Genomic DNA, 15,328 nt, shown 5'->3' with positions numbered 1-15,328 from the left:
ATTTATATAAATTTCCCAAATAATAAAACAATAATGACAGAAGTTATAAGTCATATATATATATCAGTGCAAATGAATGTTTTCTGAGGCTGGGAGCATGAGAAACTCTTTAGGATAATGAAAATGTTCTATATTTTGAATTGGTAGTGGTTAAATGATTGCATCAATTACTAAAATTTACCAAACTGTATATAAAAAATTTTTATTGTATTTAAAATATAGCTAAATAGAGCTGAGAATCTCACATTACAAGCCATATAATAAATTATATATAATATGAGTAAACATAATTAAAAATTTTTTGTGTTTCTTTTTTATGGATATAGAAGTACTAGAATTCACTCAATTAGGATTATTGTCTAATACATTGAAAATGTTCAAGATGATCAAACACTGACTAATATACATATTTGTTAGGTAGAACCACGGATAAGTCACATATCTGTTATTACAAACAAGTTAATTAAAGTCATAATACTAATAAATTATATCCACTAAAACCATTATTTTATTCACTTCTGATTTATATACAGTCCCTCTTTGAGTAAATGAAAATATTTATGTGACAGTAAAAACTTAATAACTATATATCAATTCATAGTAAACATCATCCAAAGGTAACTATGATAAAGTGAAGTCTCTACAATATCAGGGAAGGACAACAATATAGAAAATAAGTGTTTATAACTTCAAATGCAGCAACAGCATTATCAGTTCTAACACAGTTCTTTTGATCTCTGGCTCTGAAAGCATTTTACAGCAGTTTTCGAGTTATCATCAAGAAATCACACACTCAGGACAAAGATTTGACAAATGTATTAGACCAGTAAATAAATAGCTAAACACCTTTGCTCAGGAGTTTCACCTCTGCTCTTTCATCTGCCCTTCTGTATCAACAATTCCACGATAAACAAATTGGTCTACCCTTGGTTTGCTACCACATTTCCTAGATATGCATCAACAAACAGAATCTCTAAGTGCAACTATGAATAATGATCACCCTATGAATCAGGACACCTCCAGTCTTTCTGCTATATACAGCAAAACCCATTTGATGCTTTTAAATGGTTTATTGTTACTACTGACTTTTCCTCACAACATAAGAAAATATCAGAAATGGAGAACTTTATGTCTAAAAATATTTAGCCATGTAGTTTATGCCATAAGGTTTATCTCATCATTGGTAATATGAAATAATATTGAAAACACAGGTTTTAGAGATACTTGGATTTAACACCAATTCTGACACTTTGGAACTGTGGAATCTTAGATATATTGTAGATCTCTCTAAAATTCAAATTCTTAATTGGCAAAATAAAAATTATACCAACCATGCATGACTGTTTAAGGTTCAAATAATGTTTATAAAGTCTTTACTTCTAATACACAGCCATTGTAAGATCATGATAAAAAGGTGAGATATTACTGTTATTATTACTAAAAAGGTAAATTTTAGGGGTCTGATATTTGATACCTGAGACAATTGCCATCTTCCATAAAACCATGGTCATAGACATAACAGACTCTAATAGGTTTCAGTTAAAATAGTTGGAATATCAAGCCAACACATGTGAAGTTGTGCCCAGCCAAGGTTTTTCCTCCTGAGATCAACACTCATATCCTGAAGTGTAACTTTCTTTTGAATTCAGAACCAACTGCCTCTCAAAGCAGATCCCCCAACATGCCGCTCTAAACTTACATTTTCAAAGACATTAATCAATAGTTGACCCTTTAAGCTAGTAACTGAACTTACCATTACTATAAGAAAAACACTTGATTGAGTTTTTAGGAGATATATTAAAAAGTAAGGGTGCCAATTTATTCTCTCTGCTGATGACTGATAATGGTTTCAGTTGCCTTAAAATAAAATCACATCTATTTCAGATACCATTTCAGGGCTTCTATACATCTCTCTTTTCCACAGTTCTTTATCTCTATCTAATACATTGTTACTCACTAATCTATAGGTTATATTTTTTCATTCACATTGAAAATCTAGTTTTGGAACCACTACCTTATCATTAACACCACTAGAATCTCTATCATCAACAATGATGACTTACCTGACAACATCCACTTTACTAGGTGTAAGGGAAAATTGCATTATTAAACAAAACCACACATATATGGATAAATAATCTTTGACAAAGGAGCCCAAAACACACAATAGAGAAAAGAAAGCTTCTTCAATAAATATTTCTGGGAAAATTGGAAAGCCACTTGCAAAAGAACAAAACTTGACTACACCTTGTCCCCTGTACAAAATCTAATTCAAAATGGATCAAAGACCTAAGTATAAAATCTGAAACAATTAATTTCATAGAAGAAAACACAGAGACTAAACTTATGAACCTTGTCTGTAGAGAACATTTTATGAATTTGACCCCAAAGGAATCAGAAGTAAAGACAAAAATAAATTAATGGGACTTTGTCAAACTAAAAAACTGCTGCATAGAACAAAAGAACTTACAACAAAACAAAAAGGCAGCCATTAAATAGGAGACGATATTTATAAACAATAGCTGCAATAGGGGGTTAATATCCAAAATATATGAAGAACTCACAAAGCTCAGCAACAAACAAGCAAAAAATCCAATTAAAAAATGGGAAGAAGACTTGAACAGGCACCTCTCCCATGAAGACATATAGACTACAAATACATATACAAAAAGACGTTCATCTTCACTAGCTATTAGAGAAATACAAATCAAAACTACAATGATATATCACCTATATTTGTTAGACTGACTGTTATCAACAAGACAGGTAGTAACAAGTGTCGGAGAGGCTACAGAGAAAAAGGAACCATTATTCACTGCTAGTGGGAATGTAAGCCAGTACAGCCATTATGAAGAAAATATGATAGTTCCTCAAAAAATTAAGAATAGAACTACCATATGACCAGTGGTGGGATTCAGCCAGTTCACACCGGTTTGTCAGACACATACCTTATATTTGGTTGAGTTTGGTGAACCAGTTGTTAAAATGACACTTGTAATCAGGGTTTTCTCTAAGGTGGGCACCTGGCAGCTGCCAAAGGTAGAAATTACAAATATACATTCCTTACTGTATTTTAATGTACATCTGCTCAACAGCATATTCTAAACACCTGTAGCAAGGTTCAATATGTCCATAGCTGAAAAAAAAAATGCAAGTGAGGAAATCAACCAAGAAGCAATATGGAAATATCTTAAATAATGGTTTGGTTTTTGTCAGGTATTATTTAATATTTTTCATTAGTATTTTAAAACTCTTTCTTATAATATAATCTAGTTTTGTGTATCTCTTTTATTGTTCTTATGTAAGTTTTGAATGCATGAAATAATAAGCTACCTTTCAGTATATTGTTATTTTTATACTTAAAACGTTCATTAGGGCAGAGAACAGATTGTTAAATGATTTGAATCCCTGTACTGCATATGACCTAGCAATTTTTCTACTGGGTATCTATCCCAAAACTTGAAAACATTGATACACAAAGGCACATGCAACCCTATTGTCTGCAGCATTATTTATAGTGGCCAAAACATGGAAACAACCAAAGTGTCCTTTTATAGTGGATTTGATTAAGAAGATGTGGTACATAAATACAATGAACTACTACTCGATCATAAGAAATGATGACATATTGCCATTTACGACAACATGAATGGACCTTGAGAAAATTATACTGACTGAAATAAGTAAATCAGAAAAAGCTAAGAACTATATGATTTCACTGTAGGTGGGACATAGAAATGAGACCTGGGGAGGTGGGGGGGAGTAAAGAGGGATAAATATACAGTGACAAAAAAGGATTCGACTTTGGGTGATGGGCACACAATATAATCAACAATTCAAATGCTATAGAAATGTTTACCTGAAACCTATGTACTCGTATTGATCAACATCACCACATTAAATGTAATCTTTAAATAAAAATTTTTAAAAGTCTTCTTTATAAAGACACTATGCTATTTCACAAAGTTTCTTATACCTAAAAATATGCATAATAGTTCATAAATAATATACATATTAGCCTATGCAGGTGCACTCTAAGCTCTTTCATAGTAAATATATTAGCTTTCTTTGGGTTCCTTGCATTAGCAAAATACCTGGCACAGAGTAAGTGCTCAATAAATACTTGATGAAAGAATAAATAATCTATGTTTTACACAATATGCTGCAGAATGACAGAGAGAAATAATTTTTTTTTTTTGTCAAAGGGAAAATTTTAAGCATGTGCAATGGAAGGATTAGTGACAATGTAAATACTGAGTTTCTTGATTCTTCTCTCAAACTAGTACAACTTCTTTGAAAAACCTCCATGAGTCAGATAAAATTACTAAAACTGGTCCATATCTTGGGTCACTAAATTAAGGGGTTTTACCTGAAGAGAACCAAAATAAACATTTGTGAAAGTAACAGGGAATATAAAATAACAGCTGCTCTCATTGGTACCATGGAAAACAACTTAATCTTTGAAATGACTGATATTCATGGCTTCATTCAAGAAATGATTCAGATAAATTCTATAACTTATTTGTGCAGTGAAATTCATATGCATTGAAGTAATATAAACTTTAGAGAGAGTCTTTTAATTTGCTACAGCTAAATTACACCTTGTTAGAAAGTTCTTATATTTTTTCCAATATTTAGAACTTGGATTTTTTTTAGGGTGAGTTGAATATAATTAGATGAGTCTGTATACTGCTGTTTTAATTCACTGCATGTGCATTCACTATCATATTCTAGACTTGAAGTCACATAGACAATTTTGGTTGAGGCTGCCTCAGAGAGAAAAAAAAAAATCATCATATCCCTCCAGGATGGTGCACTTAGCCAGTGACTCCCCAGCTGCGAAGTCAAATAATCCTGACAAATTTGGGGTATGACTCTGAAGATAGGTAAAATTAAAATTACAAATTCTTTTGTCTAAACAAGTTGTTGTTGTTGTTGTTTTTTATCATTTCATTTTAAGAGCTAAGCATCGTTTTAAAAGCTAATTGAATGATATTCTCATTGTTGCTCTTATTTAGAACTTTCTAACACCCCATTTCTAATGGTAGGTTTTACAGATCTGTCCAACAAAAACTTGAAGACTCATCACAAAAACATTTATAAACACCAAGGGGTTTAGCATGCATGTAGAATATGAATTTGAAAATGTTTACCTATGCAAATATTGGGGCGCTAGGATTTCATCTTGGCTTAGACACTAAGTTTTTACTCAGCATGTTGCTACAGTAAAGCGATATCCCAGGAGGACTGTTGACTTGAAGAAGCTTCAAGGATAAGAGTCACTAGCATTTAGTGATATTGATCAAATGTTATGTTTATGTTTTAAAAAGCTGAGGAATTTTACCTTAAACTTTTACTTTTTATCTAACTATTCCTTTTTTTTATTTAATAGTCAAATATATCATTTCAAAGACAGAGTATTATAACATAGGGAGCGTTTCTTCTCAATTTCACTGATGTCAGTGAAGACAGTTGAAAAAAAATTGCATACTCATTGGGTTATTAAAAAACAAATCATGTAACGTCAGTGTTTAGTTGACAAGTAAATTCAATAATATTCATACACTAGATTTTAAGTCATTTTGTTTGTTTGTAAACAAGTGCCAAAGGCTAGAGCCCTACAGGTCACAGGTTATTTTCCAGGTTGCCTTGAATGACAGTGAGATGAACAGGCCGTTTTGTGAGCTGCGGACTCTTGCAGCTCATTTCTTTCCTAAAATTCCCAGCACCGAGTTTCCTTCCCTGTGTTCACTGATCACTAAACACTTGAAGTATTTTTGTTTTACCCTCAGACAGCAATTTCACGCTACCTTTGAGTGTTCAAAATAAAAAAAGGTTGCTGGTCACATACTTCATGTTTACCTACTCGTATGTGAAAATGAATACTTGAGATTCCAACTGAGAGCTACTGTTTGAGTTGCTTTCTGCTATTGAGGGGAACCTGCTCGACAAGTTTTACTAAATCCTTAGAAGAATGTTTTGTTCCACAAAGAAAGTATTGTTCTACAGGACAAGATAGGTAATTATGAGATAATGGATCAGTTTGTCTTTCATTATGAAATTACATAAAATAGAAATAAAATGGGTGATTACTGATTACAGAAAGTCCTGTTACCATGGAACTGGTAAGAAAAACAGAAGTTCACTTTGGAAGTTCACTTATCAAAAAGGGCATTCAAAAAATTGTCTAGTTTGTAACTCAAGCTAATGAAAACAAGGAAATGTATGGTTAAGGCTGGCTTCCAGTACCTGGGCCCACCAGGGTGTCTTCCTAACAGCCTGCCTTAGATGTTTCTTTGAGTCCATGGAGGGGAGGTTGGCTTAAGCTGTGAATTTCCTTGTTATTAGTTTCTGTCGTGACCTTAATGTACTTTGAGTGACTTTCTGGTTAGTACTTTTCATTTCCTTTCTTTAACAACATAAGTATGACTCTGACAGGATAAACTACCGCACAACTGAGATCCAATTATCGCCAAATTGCAAGCGTGGTGGGTTTCCCTTTGCTACCAAATCTCAGCGATCACCATGAAAGGACTTTTTTAGGAGGATACATCTTCATGATTTTTTTTCTAATATTAACCATGCAATTTATTTTGTGGTGTTACAAAAAACAACTTTTTAACTTCTTGTTTCAAAACAAGATCAAGAAAGCTATTTTCTGTGTAAAATGATTACTATGATTTACAAGAATAAATCTTTCCTCTTTTTTTTTTTCCTGTCCTACCTTTGTCCCACCAGGCTGCCTTTGATTCTCCCTGCTCTGGAGTGAGCTGCGGAGGAAGGAGAGGTAAGTGAACAGAAAGGTTCTAATCAGTCACCAGTGTGCTCTGGGCTTTAGACGTCTTCAAAGCTCCTTTTTTCTGGAATGTATTTGTGAGTTCTTCTGAATGTCCTCACATGAAGCACTCTTTTTTTTTTAGTTCCTTTAATAAGGTCAAAATTTGTTTTGACTTTATAAACTAAGTAAACTCCCAAAGTGAACTTTCGTTTTTCTTACCAGTTCCATGGTAACAGGACTTCTGTAATCAGTAATCACCCATTTTATTTATATTTTTAATTACAGCTGTATCATAACTTAAACGCAGCATTTTTTTTCCGTGAAAACTCTAAGAATTCCGTCTATATCTTCCTAACATGAGTGAAGTAATCTTAATAATAAGATAATAGTTTCTAAAGAATTTCTTGAAAGGACAGAGGGAAAATAAATAAGTATTGTAGGTTTACTACAGTGTTGGTGGAGGCATAAAAAGTGGGAAAATTGAAAGACACTGACAGAATTAATTATCAAGTGTCTTAAAGTCTCAAGATTTCTACCCATCAGGCCACCCCACAGAGACAGAAATGACCGAGTGGTTCGGCAGCTGGCACAGAAGTCTGAGCTGGTCCCTCTCCCCCTTCCCTCCATGTCAGCGCCCCAGGCCTGTAGAAAGGCACAGAGCTTCAGAGTGCGGCACGAAGTCTGTTCAAGACTACACTCTTTCTCTCTCTCCAAACTCATTTTCTGACATGCCCATCCCTTTTCACACATGTATACCCCTCTACTACACACACACACACACACACACACACTTACCTTACACTAGAATCAAGATGAATAGCATGCAGGTAAAGCTTTATACATGCTGTTTTCTCTAACTCAGGGCTCAACAATTTTTTTTTTCTGTAAAGTAGCAAATAATGCATATTTTCAGATTTTAAACTATAACCATATAGTTGCAGATACCCTGCTGTTGGATGTAAATGAATGAGTGTGGCTGTGTTTCAATAGAATTTATTTATGGAGACTGAAATTTGAACTTCATATAATTTATGTGTCATAGAATATTCCCCCCACTTAAATATACAGAAACAGGCTACACATGAATAAGCGGAGCCTCCTCCATGTATGGCTTCCCTTACTTATGTGCCAAACTGTCTCCTAAGACAGTTCTTGAGCCTTCCACCCAAGTGCAAGGCTGCCATGGTCGCATTAATATGTCTCTCTGAAACCACTTGTTTTCAATGTTATAAATAAATGTGACTAACTTTCCCCCAACAGGGCTCTGAGCTCTTGATAAGCAAGGAAAAGAACTATGAAATTTTATATCCCATAAAATGTGCCAACTAAATAATTACACAAAGCGAGAGGACTCTAGTTTTTAGACCCCTTTCTCTTCTCCAAAATATTCCTGATGAGTCAGTCATTGTTCTGTGAATAAAGGTATTAGGTACAGTGGGACTGGGAGACAGTCTGACTGGGAAATCTGAGCCCTGCCAGTGTCAGATCCCAGGTTCTCTGTAGATGATAATTGTTAACATAGCCTGGATTAGGGTGTGGTTGACAGTAATTCATCCCACAAACATTCCTCGGCTGCTGGGTGTTAGGAGTCTAGCTGGGAACAGGACAAAGATATTCTTTGCCCTGAGGAATTTTCAGACTGGTCAGGAAGAAAGACTTCCAAAGCTAATCTGATGAGAAAGTAAAGAGTTACAGGAGCGCTGAGCAGAGGAAGCCAGTCTTATGAGAGAGGGAGAGGTTTGGAAAGGAGCTCCAGGAAGTGATATGCACACTAAGACCCCAAGGAAATGTCTAAGTCAAGTCGATGAGGTAAAAAGACAGGGGAAGGGCATCTAAGTACAAGGAACAGACTTACAAAGGCTCAGGGATGGGAGAACCAGAGAGTAGCTTTCTCATCCATCCCTACTCTATTAATATTCGCATTAGGCTTACAAGGGATTCTCAGGGAACTAGCTGCTACCTCACCTAGGTAAGGCTTCATCACCTGCAAAAGGAGAGTAGTGACTTAAATATTATCTGGGATCCTCCTATTTATTCTAAATCCCTCCCAATTCTTTCATGGCTCTTGGTACCCTGTCTAATGAGAAGTTCTGCAGATTTTGCTCTTGTGACTTTTCATTTGGGATTCCCTTCTCTCTTCCTTAGTTTCAAGTGTTGTAAATAGATTATTTTCTATCATATCTCTGTGGCTCCACACACATTTAAAACATCCTTCATTCAGGATAAGTGTATTAAGCATCTCTGAATGCCATGCACTGTTCTAGGTGACTGGGATACAGCAGAATAAAACTGATAAAGATCTCTACTTGTAAATTCTGCATTAGGGTGTGAGGGTAAAAAAAATGATAAGATACAGAAAAATAATAAATGGATAAATTATATATTAGCAGTGATTTTTTTAAAAAAAGGCTGTAGGACAGGTAATGGAGACTGTGGGGTTGAAGGTGCTTTTCAAAGAGGCATTTCAGGATAGACTTCATTGTCAAGGAAACTTTGAACAAAGATGATAGAGAGGAGAGAATTGACCATGAGATATTTTCAGGAAGAGGGAACAAACGTGCAAAATGCATTAAAAAAGAACAGGTATCATGCCAAGAACTGCAGAAAGGACATGATGACAAAGTAATGGGGGGAGAAGTTGCAGTAGACGAGCTCCAAGACATAATTAGGGGGAGTCAGATCACAAAGAGTCTCATTGGACCCAATGGCCCTGTAGCTTTTATTTCTGATTCAAATAGAGAATGATGCAAATATGTGAGCAGAGGCATGACACTTGATTCAGGTTCTAAAGGACAATTTTGGCTGTGGGGTTAAGATGAGATCGTAAGGGGGTACGGATTGAAGCAGGGAGGGTGGTGAGGGGCCCTCTGTAGTAATCCAGGTGAGACGTGAGGGGCAGCGGGATTCTGGAAAGTTGGTGGGATGAAGTCAACAGCCTCCTCACAGTCTGAATATGGGGAACCAGGAAAAGAGAAGAGACAAGACAAGGATGACTTCCAAGTTTTTGCCAGAGCAGCTGGAAGCTGGAAGTTGCTGTTGGTTGACTAAGCAGCAATCTGCAGTAGAGCACATTTGGAGAGCAAATCAAAGTTGGATTTTGCTGAGAATTAAATTTCCCTGAGACTTTTAAGTCAAAATATTATAAACCATTGAATATATGAGTCTGTAATTCCAAAGAGAGTTCTGAGCTAGGGATATAAATTTGGTCATCTTCAGCAGGGCAGGAGATTGGACGAGGTCATAGAGGGATTGAATGGAGACTGAGAAGAGAAGAGGCCCCAAGACTGAGTCCCAAAGCCCCCGACATCAGTGATTTATTGTCATTGTTGCTGAACTTACTGATTCACTGGCTGACTTGGGTAAAAAATCATACAAGTGTTCAAGTAATGTATTAGACATATATGTCCTAGCCTCTTTTATATTTCAACAAATAATATGGCATATTATGGAGAATATGGTTTGAGGCATCCTATACTGACAAGAAAAAAACCCCACTATCTTTCATCAATGACAGAAACAAAATAAAAATTACACACACACACATATTTCAAAAGGAAAATAGTGCAGAAAACTCTACTTGGGTAACTCCAACTTTTATAAACTAAATAAGAAACAGGAACAAGATTCACAGGGACAAAAAAAAAATCTGATTGCATCTGATATGGAACAGCGGGGCTGATGTGCCCTCTCCCTGTTTGGTGAAGGTTTCACAGCCCTGGAAACAGCATTTATAGCCATGCATACCTGTGCAAAGACCATTCTGTAATTGATCTGATTTTGATGAACTCCAACACCTGAACAGCATCAAGAGACCCAAGTTCCTTCTCCATTCATTCTTCAATTACAGTCTCATTATAAAAGCAGATTATACAGGAATTTGAATGTTTGTGTCATCAAGAAAAACTATTTTTTAAACTATTTTTGAGATATTTTGAAGAAACATTTTCTATTAAGTCAAGTCTAATAGTAATGGAACACACAAACATGACCCATTGCCAAAATGTGAGCATTTCAACCGATTATCAAGAGGATGCTTAATCCCAGGGCAGCAGACAGCACTGGCTGCCTGCAGCCCCTCCATTCATCCCTTCCAATATCAACTTCCTGCTCCTCTGGAAAGAACACTGCCCCTTCCACTACCCCACAGTGCAGGATCAGAGGGAAAGTGTGGGGCTGCCAGAGGAGGGGAAAGAGGGAGAGAAAACTGTGTGAGTTCTCTCTATGCACTCAGGGAAAACTGCAAAGTACTTCAACAAAAACTTTGAGCAGGATTCAAAGATAGAAAAGCAATATGTCTTACCAGAATCCTAAACATTTTAAATGAAAGTTGCCTTACTTTTATTTTCCTCTTTCTTTCTTTCTTTTTAAATTACAGCCCTGCAATTTACTGGAGCTGAAGACCCTTTCTTCTTGACAAGGTAAGGTGGCTTTTTGTGTAGTGGGGTAGAGTGTTGTTAGAATAAGAAACTAGAAGCTGAATTCTTGGGCTCTGTTCCTAGTTCTGACTGTTGTGATGGCAAAGCACTATGTCTGGGAGCCTATAAATATATGCCATAAATGTGTCAGCTCTACTTATACTCTATAGGAATGCTGCTATCTCTTGGCAGAATAATATCACCATCGTTACAGTGCATATAAGCCAGTTGTAGTTTCTAAAATTAAAAGAAAAAAAAAATAGTTGGGAGGAACATCCCTTGAATGGCAGAAATTATGTTTACTTTGGGACTAATTGGTTAGAAAATATAAAAAAGACCTATGACCACTAATAAATGACTTGATAAGTACTTTATGTTTTAATAAGTTCCATGTTGCATTGTTAAGGGAAAAAATGAGTAAAAGTTTCTGTTTCACTAATAGCTATTATTTTATGAAGTAAAAATGACTAATGAGTGAAAAAATGGAATTTTTCTTTCACGTTTCTTATCATTTTCATGAGGATTTTAATATTCTATGTGTACTCCTTTCCCTTGAGATTTGGGAATAGAAGAGGACCAGCTTATTTCAAATTGCTTCCTTATTCACATGAAGTAAAATATTCTCAGAAAAATTCTTCAGATCAATTGACTATTGGTATGTTTCTTTGAATATCTGTTTTTGTGTACCAATTTCATCTTTATTCCTTTCTTTTTAACAAATAATATTTTATTGTGTACATAATAATATACACATCTCATAAAATATGCACTGGCAAAGCAAGCACACATTGGGGCTTCTTTTTCAATCAGAAAACTGACAAATTAGGGCAGAAAGCTTGGGAAATAGCACCACAAATGCAAAAGGCCACTCCTAAGATGTCTTACTCATTCTCATTTGCAAGAAATTCCTGATGGAATGTTCCCGAGTTTAGTCTAGCTTTAAATGATTCATATATGTACCAGTTCTCCCAGAATTCTGCTCCATAGCCTATCCCTCATGCTTGCTGGAATCACAAACAGCATTCTCTCTAACATATAAATTGAAAATCAGCAATATTTTAAATTATCCTAATAAATTTCCTTCATGGTATGGCCTGAAACATAATTTTCAAGCATAACTAAAACATTTACTTTATGGAATTTCTTCCACATCAAACAATTACCTGATGCTATTTTTAATAAATGTCACACTATAAATATGGTATACATTTTAAATGCTAAAAAGAATTAGATTTAAGAGGCATAAACTATGTTGGGCATTTCTGTTTGTAATTCTAATTCTTTAGTGTAAAATGTTCTGTTCCTGATACTTTTCTTTTTCTTTTTTTTTTAAAGATTTTATTTATTCATTATAGAGAGGGGAGAGAGAGAGAGAGAGAAGGGGGGAGGAGCAGAAAGCATCAACTCCCATATGTGCCTTGACCAGGCAAACCCAGGGTTTTGAACCGGCAACCTCAGCGTTTCCAGGTTGACACTTGATCCACTGTGCCACCACAGGTCAGGCTGTTCCTGATACTTTTCTATATTGCATTCAGCAAACAGTTTGAAAAATAAATTTCAATGAGTCTTTTTGTATTTATATATTTTTCTTTACTTTTAATATCTTCTTATTTATTTTAGAACTGAGAGATATTGCCAGAGTCAAAGACACAGTCTTTCATTTTAAAGGAATTTTCTTTTCTCACAAATCTGCTATCATCGTAATCCTAAAAGTACAAAAGACAGCTAAATTATCTATTCTCCTTTCTGACCACGAAAACTTCCAAACCTTAACTTTGATTTAGATTAAACAGTACCCCAGCCAAAGATTTCAAGAGGAGTCTTTGGAAGGTTGGTACCGGGTGTCAAGAGCAGCTGCTTCCTGAAGTTTAAAGGGCAGGGCAGGGCTGAAGTGTATCTTAAGGTTGTTACAAAGAGCAGTAAATAACGATTATAAAATGTTTGGCAAACTCTTTGAATGCAACACATAAATGCTCTATAATAAAAGAATCTTCAAGGAAGGTAAAAAGGGACCCTGTGCCGGTGGAGGCGTTGGCCTTCAGATGAGTAACAACCAGGATTAGTGGAAAACTCACAGCTCCTCCAAGAGAAGTATTATGCCATCTCGCCAAACTTGTCACTTCCAAATATGGGAAAGTTAGTCTTCATTTCCTCTTCCAAAGCTTGACTTTAGATTGAGGACTGTGGTGCAAATTCTTGCTCCCTGACACCATCTGAGTGAATCATGGCCATAGAAATTACAGGAGTTAAGAAAGTGATTGTCTCTTTTGTCACATTAGGACTGGAGGCGTTTACCAGAATACTGTCTGGTTCTCAAGCCACACACCATATCTCTTTTCATTGCAGTCTCTTTCTCCATCTATTCATTTCTTGTTAATTTCATATTCACTGACATTTTCCTGGTTTCAACATAAACCCATTCTACTAAATCTCATGAAATAACTATCATTCTCAAACCCACCGTTAGCACTCTTACACCTTGGTATTTTATCTGAAAAACATTCCTTTTAATCAATAAAGTTAATCACTCATTCCTCTCAAAATAACTGCACTTAATAATATGCAGCCAACTTTTAGAATGATTTTAGCTTAATGTTCTAGATGTCATCTCATCGGTAAGTTATTTAAAAAGACATTGTTTCTACATTTTTTACATCAATTTCTATAAAATTGAATATAATTTATCCTGCGATGTATTGTACATGTTAGTGATAATATCCGTAAAATTTACATAGTCTATTCATCTATATCCCTAATGATGTTTATAACCTGTGTCCCCTGTTTTAATTTATAAAATTGTTCCATAAAATCTGTTTATTCAGTACTTTAAGCATCTTTACTAACTGCCCCCTTATTTGGGTCAGTCTGCAATTAAGTTTCTCATGGAGGGACTAAGAGGCAAAAGGGGAAAGGATTGGGGGATAGGTTGGGTATGTGGTTCCCTTAAGACAGAATATTTTTATCTGCTGGAGGCATGTTTCAAATGCATGAACACACCAAGAGATTTTTATATACTTGTTCTTTTGACTTATTTATTCATTCAACTAATATTTAGTTAGCATCTTTTATAGTCCAGCTTTAGCCTTCAGTTCAGAGAAAAACTGTCATAAATGGCATCTGCTGCGCATAAAATCATGAGGAAACCCCATGAGATGGAGCCCATAAGGATCACTTAGTTTTTTTTCAATGTTTTGCAGCCAAACTTTCAACCATTCTGAAATTTATTTTCTTAAAAAAAAATAAAAATCCTTCTTGAGAGATCTTGAATACGTCATTTAAAGTTTCTGGGTTTTGGTTTGTTTGTTTTTACCTATATAATCAAGAAGTTTACTTGTGAGAAAGAATTCAAATATGAACTATATAGCATTTTATCTGTCAAATGTTTTTCTATAGAAGGCTAACCACTCTGTATCACTGTCCTTAAATATAGCTAAATCACTATCATGATAAAAAATGTACAAAGATGGCAAAAGTGGTAAAACACCTTATGCTTAACTCACAGTTTTGGCAGAGTTGAGTCTGCTGTCTCCTCATGGGTCCTCTCACAGTTACATTTCCACATATGTAGAAGTGTTCTGGACACTGATCTAGTCTCTTATCTTTTATTTGCACAGTGAAATGATGAACAATATTTCAATCGGCTTTATAAAAACTAAAAAGGCTAAAACTATTAATTACTGGGAAGGATTTACAGACATGGAATCCCTCATTCAAGTTGGAGAGAATATACCTCTTGCAGCCACTTTGGACAACAATTTGACAATATCTTGGACAAATGAAAATATGCATAACCAATGTGAAATTCCATCTCCAAGGAAGCACATGCACAGGAAAGCATGTCCCAGGTTGTTTACTGTGATATGGTTTAGAACAAAAATGTAATAGCCCAAATCTTTAATAAACCCTTGGAGGGAATTGTTTAAATAAAATGTGATTTGTACACCAAATGCCAGTTAAAAATTAATGAACTAAATGTGTGTGGGTTTCATCTGTGCAATGATCTTTGTAGAGAAAGTTCAAGTGTCAGGATGACCCATAAAATATGACACTGAAACACATGTAAAGCAATACTGTATACTGTTCATGGCTCTCAATATGAAGGACTCTCACCAGACTCAACCTGGTTGTTCAGTTT

The 15,328-nt window shown here is 35.2% G+C and overlaps 1 long non-coding RNA gene across 1 annotated transcript; it reads left to right on the top strand.

The window, feature by feature from the left end:
• Positions 1-10,981: 10,981 nt before the first annotated feature.
• On the top strand, positions 10,982-15,065 carry LOC136404457 (uncharacterized). Its single transcript, XR_010751253.1, has 3 exons — positions 10,982-11,196; positions 11,751-11,848; positions 14,808-15,065. It is a non-coding gene; the product is annotated as an uncharacterized lncRNA (long non-coding RNA).
• Positions 15,066-15,328: the final 263 nt, after the last annotated feature.

Source organism: Saccopteryx leptura, chromosome 4 (assembly GCF_036850995.1).
Source record: "Saccopteryx leptura isolate mSacLep1 chromosome 4, mSacLep1_pri_phased_curated, whole genome shotgun sequence".
Classification (NCBI taxonomy): Eukaryota; Metazoa; Chordata; class Mammalia; order Chiroptera; family Emballonuridae; genus Saccopteryx; species Saccopteryx leptura.
Note: the sequence above shows the minus strand (reverse complement) of the source record. Positions and strands in the feature narration are given on the sequence as shown.